Here is a 9,338-nt window from a genome sequence, read left to right as displayed (position 1 = left end):
AAACTTTTGGTGTGAAAAGAAAAGAAAAAGGAGTTTTTCATAAGTGAAAAATGAAACTCCAGATTTTCGGAAGTCCCTGACCAGTCTCGATAAAACGGTTATATCTTGGTGTAGGAAAATCCGTTTAAGGCGCCGTCAGCGGCATTTGAAACTAGAATCATAGATCTTCGCCCTGTAGAAATTTCGTATTTTTACTCCATGTGTACTACTGTCGGTGAATTTTCAAAGTAAACTGTTTGGCATGAATGACCTGTTTCATTTTAAATCTCCACTTGAATTCGGATTGGGACCTTATATTACTAGTGGTTCAAACTCTTGACTGAATTGTGGTTTGACCCTAGGGTGTTCCTGAAATTTTCAAAGGATTAGAGGGTAAGAAGGTACTTGCTAAACGTATGCTTAAGCCTGGCTAGTGAAACAGTTTCTATTCGTATTCCAATGTCCGCAAAGCTAATGGTCGACATTATTTTTCATTGGAGCATAATGTGTCGAAATTGTTGACGGTGGGCTCTATGAATTCCCACTTTTGAATTGACGGTTGATTTATTGGAAATTGGTTGACGGTGGGCTCTATGAATTCCCATCCTGGGATAACTGAATTGCTGAAATTGTTTGGAAATCTGTGCTACTATTTTGTGAAACTGTGAGTTGATATAAGTACTGATTACCAAGTGCTAAGTATTGACGAAGCCTTGGTAAATTTTCCTGCTTATGCTTAGATATAAATTTGTTGGAACACAGGGCTAAGAATTGACGAGCCCTAGTGTTATTACTGTTTAAATTCTAATTGTGCAATATTGAGGAAATGTGATTTTGGTTTGGAATCGAAAATGTGAGAAGTTGTACCGACCTTGTGACTCCAAGTAAACGCTTGACTAAGTAAATGAAAAATATTTTGCTTTAAGTCTCGAACGGTACAGATTTAGCATCATATTGCTAAACATAGTGTCTACTATTTTTGCCTTAGAAACTTGGGCAACATGACTTTTATCCCTTAAGTTAAACTAGCCTTATCAATCTGGGGAAATGATTCTCCCAGACTCAAAACCTTAGTTTTGTTCCAAATTCCTTCCTTCTTTATAAATCGTTTAAGGCTAGTCGGAACTAAGGAAAATTTGAAAGGTGAAACTCGATCACTTTGGTTTTAAACGTAGCAACCTGCTTGGCAAGAAGAAAAGAAAAACCTTATTCTAGCAACATTTTTCAATAGACCTTACCCTAAAGCCTTAGCAAAGATTTTGCAAGCACCGCCACTCAAAGGAACTTTTTCTCAAGGTATACTTCTAGCCTTGATATTAAATATCTTGCCGACTTATTTTAAGAAAATAATAATAGTATTTTCTTCGAGGAAAAGTATTCCAGGAATATTATAAGAAATATTGTACGGTTCTCACAAGCTTGATTCCAAGTAAAATATTTTGAGAAAAAGTAAACTAGCAACATGCTAGAAAACTCTACATGTGCAAGCCAAAAGTTCCAATAGAAGACTTATGGCTTAAATTCTGATATTCTAGGATTTTACGAGGACGCGGAACTCGATCCTCAATCCAATATCTGAACTTCACTCTTGGTGAGTGTCCCTGCTTGTTCTATGTTATGTGGTTAAGCGCTTTATCAATTCGCTATGTGATAATTGCCAAAATGCAATAAATGATTTTGATCCATCGAAGTGAGCAGTGTGTACTTTATCGCACTAGCCGTTCGAGTGGTGACATGTGTGAAACATTTTCTAATGAATCTAAATGTAGTTGCGTCGCTGGGTGAATCCCTCGACATCTGAATCCAACTACCATAACATCTGAATCTGTGAATCTAAATGTAGTTGCGTCGCTGGGTGAATCCCTCGACATCTGAATCCAACTACCATAACATCTGAATCTGTAGTTGCGTCGTTGGGTGAATCCCTCGACATCTGAATCCAACTACCAAAACGTCGTTGGGTGAATCCCTCGACAAATTTATTACGGGTATATCTCGAGTATACTGCGTCGGTAGATGAAGTTTGGGCCCAAAGCAGAGGTATGAACGGTGACGGGTTAGGATTAAAATAAGTGTATCTACATGGAAATTAAGTAGGGAAAGTTGACGGAGGGTCAACTACGATGGTATCTGATCAAGCGTGGAAAATGGCTCCTGAGAGCCCTTGTATCCTACCTTGTGTTGTTACACGCTTTCCTGACTGTTTCGATTTGATTTAAATTATTAACCGCTGTTTGATTTATGTGATTGCATGTTTTGGGGCACCACTGAGCTTTAGCTCACCCCACGTATTTGTTTTCCTTAACAGGTTCTGGAGACTGAAAGCGCTGAGACTTATTCATGTTTCTTTTCTTCTCGTATGGGATGTAACGAATATTATGGCTATTGTGTAGGCTTGTATTGTGTTTTAACTTGAATTCTGTACTTTTGTTTTTGGATTGCCGCTTGAAGCTGGAAAATGTGTAAACCCTATTTCGGAGGTTGGATAATATATTTGTGTTTGTGAATTATGGATTGATGTATCTAGATACGAACGACCTTATTCCTTGGTTCTAGAGCGTGTGATGTCTAAGGGCCATAGATTGGCGATTTTAAGTTCCTTGTTGTCTCTGAAGTTAATGTGGTAGATGTTGACTTATTTTGAAAGGAAGCGACATTGTAATAGTTAGGCTATTCTTCGATAGGATTTGGGTTAGTGTGCGTGCGTGAGTCCTGGCGAGAGCTGGGCAGACGGCCCGCCAACCCTTTGGTTCGCCTCAGGGGGAAGTGGGGTCGCCACAGGTGGTATCAGAGCCTAGGTTAGAAAAGCTATTCAAGAGACTTAATAGATGTGTTAGAAACCCTAATCCTCTCTAGAAATAAGAATGGAGACCTTAGTTATACGTTAAGTGATATCCGATCCAATTAGCTATTTAAGTTCTAACCTTTAAGTTTTGATCATTTTGTAGGTATGGAAAATGGAAACGGACATGCTAACGGGGGTAGTGCGGCTAATGGACATGCGGAGCCGCTTAGATCCATCTCCTACAGGCCACGAGGTGGAGGAGCTCATATACGTTACTCACCTGCTGACAGGCACCCTAGGTGCCAGTGCCGAGCCATGTACGCGTATCCCAATGAGCTAGTGTTATCCTTAGACGATGAGCGCCACCACTTGAGGGACGCTAACTCCATCCTGATCCAGGACGTGGAGGAGCTGGGTATAATGGTGGATACTCAGTTTGACCGCATAGCTGATTTAGAGGTTAGGCTCACTGCTGAGCATCATCTACTGGAGGCTGCCCGCCTGGAGATAGAACGGCAAAAGGCTAGGGCGACTCGATTAGCAGAGAGGATGCGTGATAGGAGCGCAGGCATCAGGGCTGATGCTGCGATGATGATGGATGAGGCCACTAGCTTTATTCAGGGTGGTGAGCAGGCAGGGATAGAGGAGGATCCGGAGGAGGAGGACCCGGAGGAGGATCCGGAGGAGGACGTTGCTCCAGATAGCCCTGCTCAGGGTTAGATTAGGACTTACCTGGTTACACTAGACATAGAAAGTTAGGCAAGGGACATTAGTTAAGTCATCAAGTTTTGTCTAGGTGGATGACTTACCTTTGAGGCACCATATCCCTAATTTTGTATAAGGGATTACCTGTATGTATTTGTGTTAGTCGATGTGCCTTACTTTTGGAAACGTCCCAACTTGTTATTTGTATGACTTCTCTGTGGAATTATATGTTAAGCGTTTTAGTTATCTTTTCTCTATTTCCATATTGATTTTATTTACCAAAAAGAATGGTAATAATCATAAATAAATAATACTTTTGCCTAATTGACCTATCCTTCCGTAATAGGCATATTTAGAATATGGATCGCCAAGTGATAGGAAGGAGCCGGGGAAGACCCACTAGACAACACCCGGAAGCGGGTGGTGATAGGGAACCCGAGGTCGATCAAGACCAAGGGCAGGAAGGTGTGGCCGGAGACCGGGTGGCCACCGCAATTGACCGTATTACTGAAGTTCTCGAGCGATTGACTGATCGCCAAACCACTGAACCAGTGCATCAACCAGGAGGCCCAGTTGACTCCGATGATCGGGCACTGGAAAGGTTTCTGAAATTTGGACCTCCCAAATTTTATGGAGGACCCGAGCCGGAAGTGGCCGAAGGCTGGTGGGAGAGAATCACTGAGATTTTCGCCGCCTTGAACTATACCGAGGAGCGAAAAGTGACTTTTGCTACCTTCCAGTTTGAGGGAGCTGCTCGCTCCTGGTGGAATCTAGTAAGGGTTACATGGGAGACTAACCATACGCCAAGGACTTGGGCGAACTTCACAAGGGAGTTCAATGCCAAATTCCTTCCACCTCTCATTCAGGAGAAGAGAGAGGATGATTTTATTAGATGCAAACAAGGGGCGATGAGTGTCGCCGAGTATGAAGTCCAGTTCACAAAGCTGTCACGCTTTGCACCTGAGTTGATAGCCACCGAGCAAAGGCGTGTTCGGAGGTTTGTGCAGGGTTTGAATGTGGAACTACAGGAAAGTTTAGCTGTTGTAAGGATAGATACCTTCGCTGAGGCTGTTGAAAGAGCGCAGCGAGTTGAAGTAGCCAGAGCTCAAGTGAAGTCTTTTCAGTCCAAGAAAAGATTTGCTCCTAGCAGTAGTCGGGAGCCGACTTTTGGAAATGCTCCACCGGCCAAAGTGGGCCGAGGAACTAGTGGAGTGAATAGTTCTGGAGCACCCCGAGGCGCCCAAGCAAGAGGACACGGGGCCAGGAATGCAGGAGGACGAAATATTGGAGCTAGAGGGGGACCAATTGGAAGAGGACAACCTAGGAATCGGCCGCAAGGGGGTAGAGCAATAGTTCCTCAAGTGACATGTGCTTATTGCAAGAAACCTGGTCATTCTATGGATAGTTGCTGGAAGAAGCAAGGAAGGTGCTTGAGATGTGGAAGTAGTGAGCACCAAATCTCAGGATGTCCAAAGGTGCAGGAAGGAACTCCTCAGAAAGCTAGACCAAACACTTCTGGAGGGAGCCGGCCAACAGTTCCTGCCAGAGTGTATGCTATAGATGATCAACCCGTACCTGATTCCTCGGAAGTTGTGGAAGGTACACTTCCAATTTTTCATAGATTAGCTAAAGTGTTAATTGACCCTGGTGCAACGCATTCATTTGTAAATCCATCTTTTATGTCTGGAATAGATGTGCAACCCGTTAGATTACCCTTTGATCTTGAAATTAGGACACCCATGGGTAATAGAAAGGTAATCACTAGCTTGGCCTATAAGAATTGTGAATTCTATATCGGAGAACAGAAAATGCTAGTGGATCTGATCAGTCTGGATATAAAAGGTTACGATGTTATCATAGGAATGGATTTCCTAGGTCACCATCATGCTAAGCTTGATTGCCGAGCGAAAGTAGTGGAATTTTGTATACCTGGAGAAGCAACCCTGAGGTTAGATGTTAAAGGTAGGTTAGCATCTTCTGCTATGGTCTCGGGAATACGGGCAAGGAAAATGTTATCTAAAGGAGCTCAAGGTTTCATAGCCTTCTTGATTAATACTCCCAGTGATCAAGTAAAATTAGAGGATGTGTTAGTAGTACGGGAATTTCCGGATGTTTTCCTGAAGAATTAATGACTTTACCACCAGAGAGAGAGGTGGAGTTTAAGATCGACTTGGTGCCTGGAACGGCTCCAATTTCTAAGACTCCGTACCGAATGGCTCCTGCCGAGCTTAAAGAGTTGAAAATCCAATTACAAGACCTGTTGGAGAAAGGTTTCGTAAAGGAAAGTGACTCACCATGGGGAGCACCCGTTCTATTTGTTAAGAAAAAGGACGGGAGTTTGAGGCTATGTATCGATTACCGAGGGTTAAATGAGGTTACTATTAAGAATAAATACCCTCTACCGTTGATTGATAGTTTGTTCGACCAACTGCAAGGATCAGTGGTCTTCTCTAAGTTGGATTTAAGGCAAGGGTATTACCAGCTGAAGATTAAGAAGGAAGACATACCCAAGACTGCTTTTAGTACAAGATATGGACATTTTGAGTTCGCAGTCATGCCTTTTGGTTTAACTAATGCACCAGCTGCATTTATGGATTTGATGCAGAGAATTTTTAAGAAATACCTGGACCAATTTGTAGTAGTTTTCATAGATGATATTTTGATATACTCCAAGACTCAGGAGGAACACGTTAAACACTTGGAGATAGTATTGCAGATACTAAGAGAGCATAAGTTGTATGCAAAATTCAGCAAGTGCGAGTTTTGGTTAGAAGAGATTTCCTTTTTAGGGCATAAGGTTTCCAAAGATGGAATTGCCGTGGATCCGGCAAAAGTTGAAGCTGTTATGAATTGGAAGCGGCCAGAAACTCCAACTGAAATCAGAAGTTTCTTGGGTTTAGCAGGTTATTATAGGCGATTTATCCAGGATTTTTCGAAGATTGCAGGACCTATGACCGAGTTAACCAAGAAAGGAAATAAGTTTATCTGGACTCCAAAATGCGAGTCAAGTTTTCAGGAGTTAAAGAGGCGTTTAACATCCGCTCCTGTTTTGGTGTTACCTGACGGAGACGAAGGTTATGCCGTGTACTCCGATGCCTCTGGAGAAGGTCTCGGATGTGTTTTAATGCAAAAGGGTAAAGTAATTGCTTATGCTTCCAGGAGATTGAAGCCTCATGAACAGAACTACCCAACTCATGACCTAGAGTTAGCAGCAGTGATTTTCGCCTTAAAGAAATGGAGACACTACTTGTATGGCGTGACTTTTGAGGTTTTTACAGATCATAAGAGCCTCAAGTATTTGTTCTCCCAAAAGGAACTGAACTTGAGACAAAGGCGATGGGTAGAATTTTTGGAAGATTATGATTGTTCGATCAACTACCATCCAGGCAAAGCAAATGTGGTAGCTGATGCTTTAAGTAGAAAGGCCCAAATAGCGGGGTTGATGGTTAAAGAATGGGACATGCTAGAAGAAATAAGTAATTGGAATCCTCGCTTGGAGAAATCGAAGATATTATTTGGGAATCTATCTCTGAAATCACCATTACTAGAACATATTAAGGAGGCTCAGAAATCGGACCCTGTGATTCAGAAGAATTTGGAAAAAGTGCAAAAAGGGGAAATCCTAGATTTTAAATTGGGATCTGAAGGTGTATTGAGGTTCCGAGATCGTATTGTGATTCCGGCAGATGAAGAGATCAGAAAAGAAATTTTGGAAGAATCACATCGATCAAAGTATACCATACATCCGGGAGTGACCAAGATGTATCATGATGTGAAGAGTTTATATTGGTGGGAAGGTTTGAAAAAGGATGTGGCAGAGTATGTACAGAAATGTTTAACTTGTCAACAAGTAAAAGCAGAGCATCAGAAGCCCTCTGGTTTGTTGCAACCGTTAGAAATTCCTGAATGGAAATGGGAACACATCACCATGGATTTTGTAACGGGACTGCCTAAAAGTCAAAAAGGATTTGATGCAATTTGGGTAATAGTCGATCGACTCACTAAGTCTGCACATTTCCTACCTGTGAGCATGAGTTTTTCATTGGAGAAATTGGTCAAGTTGTACACAGAAGAGATCCTAAGGCTACATGGTATTCCAGTGAGTATCGTGTCCGACCGAGATCCAAGGTTTGTCTCGCGTTTTTGGCAGAAATTCCAAGAGTCTTTGGGGACCAAGTTGAAATTTAGTACTGCGTACCATCCCCAAACCGACGGGCAATCGGAAAGGACAATCCAAACTTTGGAGGACCTGCTGAGATCGTGTATATTGGATTTTGGAGGTAAATGGAGTAAATATGTGACCTTGGTAGAATTTGCATATAATAATAGCTATCAGGCTTCGATTCAAATGGCACCTTATGAAGCTTTGTACGGGAGAAGGTGTCGATCTCCGATTCATTGGGATGAAGTTGGAGAAAAGAAGATTATAGACCCTACAGCCATACCTTGGATAGAAGAAGCCCAGGAGAAGGTGAAACTAATTAGAGAAAGGCTTCAAATTGCCCAAAGTAGACAAAAGAGCTACGCCGACACAAGGAGGAAAGATTTGGAGTTTGAAATAGGGGACAAGGTTTTCTTAAGAGTTAAACCCTTGAAGAGCGGAGTAGTATCTAAGAAAGGTAAGAAACTGAAGCCAAGGTATATCGGACCTTTTGAAATTTTGAGGAAAGTTGGGAATGTAGCATACCAGCTGAAATTGCCTGCAAGCATGGCTAGGATTCACGATGTATTTCATGTATCCATGCTTAGGAAATATTACCCTGACCCAAGCCATGTGCTGCAACTAGAAGGAATTGAGGTGGATGAGACGTTAAGCTATGAAGAAGGACCAGTCAAGATTTTGGAAAGAGAAGTGAAGGAGCTAAGGAACAAGAAAATTCCTCTGGTAAAAATGTTATGGAGAAATCATGGACTTGAGGAAGCAACCTGGGAATTAGAAGAGGAAATGCGAAGGAAGCACCCCAATTTATTTCCTTAGAAAGAATGAATTTTGAGGGCAAAATTCTTGTAAGGAGGGGAGGATGTGAGAACCTTGAATTTTGCAGAAATACCAATGCTTACTTCGACTTCACTTTTATTTAGCCTTCGTATTCTTTAAATCTTTTCTAGTATTACTTTCACTCGCTTTTAGATACTAGTGCATAATCCCTTCGTAATTCTTGTTCTAATCTACCACGTTAGTTCATTTGTTGTAAACAAGTATATAAAAATAATTTTTGTGTGCAAAATAACATAACGGTGCTAACTATTAAAGCACTTAGCTTTGCTACACTAAGTTAATAATTCTTGAGTTATATTATGTTTTCTTGTTTTCAAATAAGTAGTTAAACACACGTTATAAATGAAGAATGATATAATTTCCCTAGACTATGAATTTCTTAGTTTTACTATACTAAATTAATATCTTAGAGTTAAGAATTAATTCTTCGTACTAACATATTAAAATTAGGATCTTAATTTCCTTGACTCAAACAATTTAAAGGACAACCAATCGATAACCTTAATTTCCTTAAAATAAATTCCAATTAGTACTAACGTTAAATGTTAGATTTTTATAACAAGGTCAAACTTGATTTTAATAAGTTAATAAAGTACAAATGTTAGGAACCTTAATATTAATTCGTAACCGATTATATTCGATAAAACGGTTTCGGTATATTAGTGTAGAATTAGGCCTTCAAATTTCAATTGGTGATAAGTATTGGATTTAAGATAGAATTGAGGATTGAGAAGAGGTTAGGGGGCAAAGTGAATGGACCAAAATGCCCTCCACAATTTCACAAAACCTCCACTATACCACAACCTCACAATGCTCGGCCAAACATTCCCTTGTTCAGCCTTCCATTGCCGCCCACTTAACCAATCAGAA

At 41.1% G+C, this 9,338-nt stretch overlaps 1 long non-coding RNA gene across 1 annotated transcript; it reads left to right on the top strand.

Annotated features, from left to right (window-relative positions):
• The first annotated feature begins 831 nt into the window (after positions 1-831).
• Positions 832-2,534, top strand: LOC140007465 (uncharacterized). Its single transcript, XR_011814776.1, has 2 exons — positions 832-1,570; positions 2,288-2,534. It is a non-coding gene; the product is annotated as an uncharacterized lncRNA (long non-coding RNA).
• Positions 2,535-9,338: the final 6,804 nt, after the last annotated feature.

The sequence above is a fragment of the Coffea arabica genome, chromosome 5c (genome assembly GCF_036785885.1).
Source record: "Coffea arabica cultivar ET-39 chromosome 5c, Coffea Arabica ET-39 HiFi, whole genome shotgun sequence".
Taxonomy (NCBI): domain Eukaryota; kingdom Viridiplantae; phylum Streptophyta; class Magnoliopsida; order Gentianales; family Rubiaceae; genus Coffea; species Coffea arabica.
Note: the sequence above shows the minus strand (reverse complement) of the source record. Positions and strands in the feature narration are given on the sequence as shown.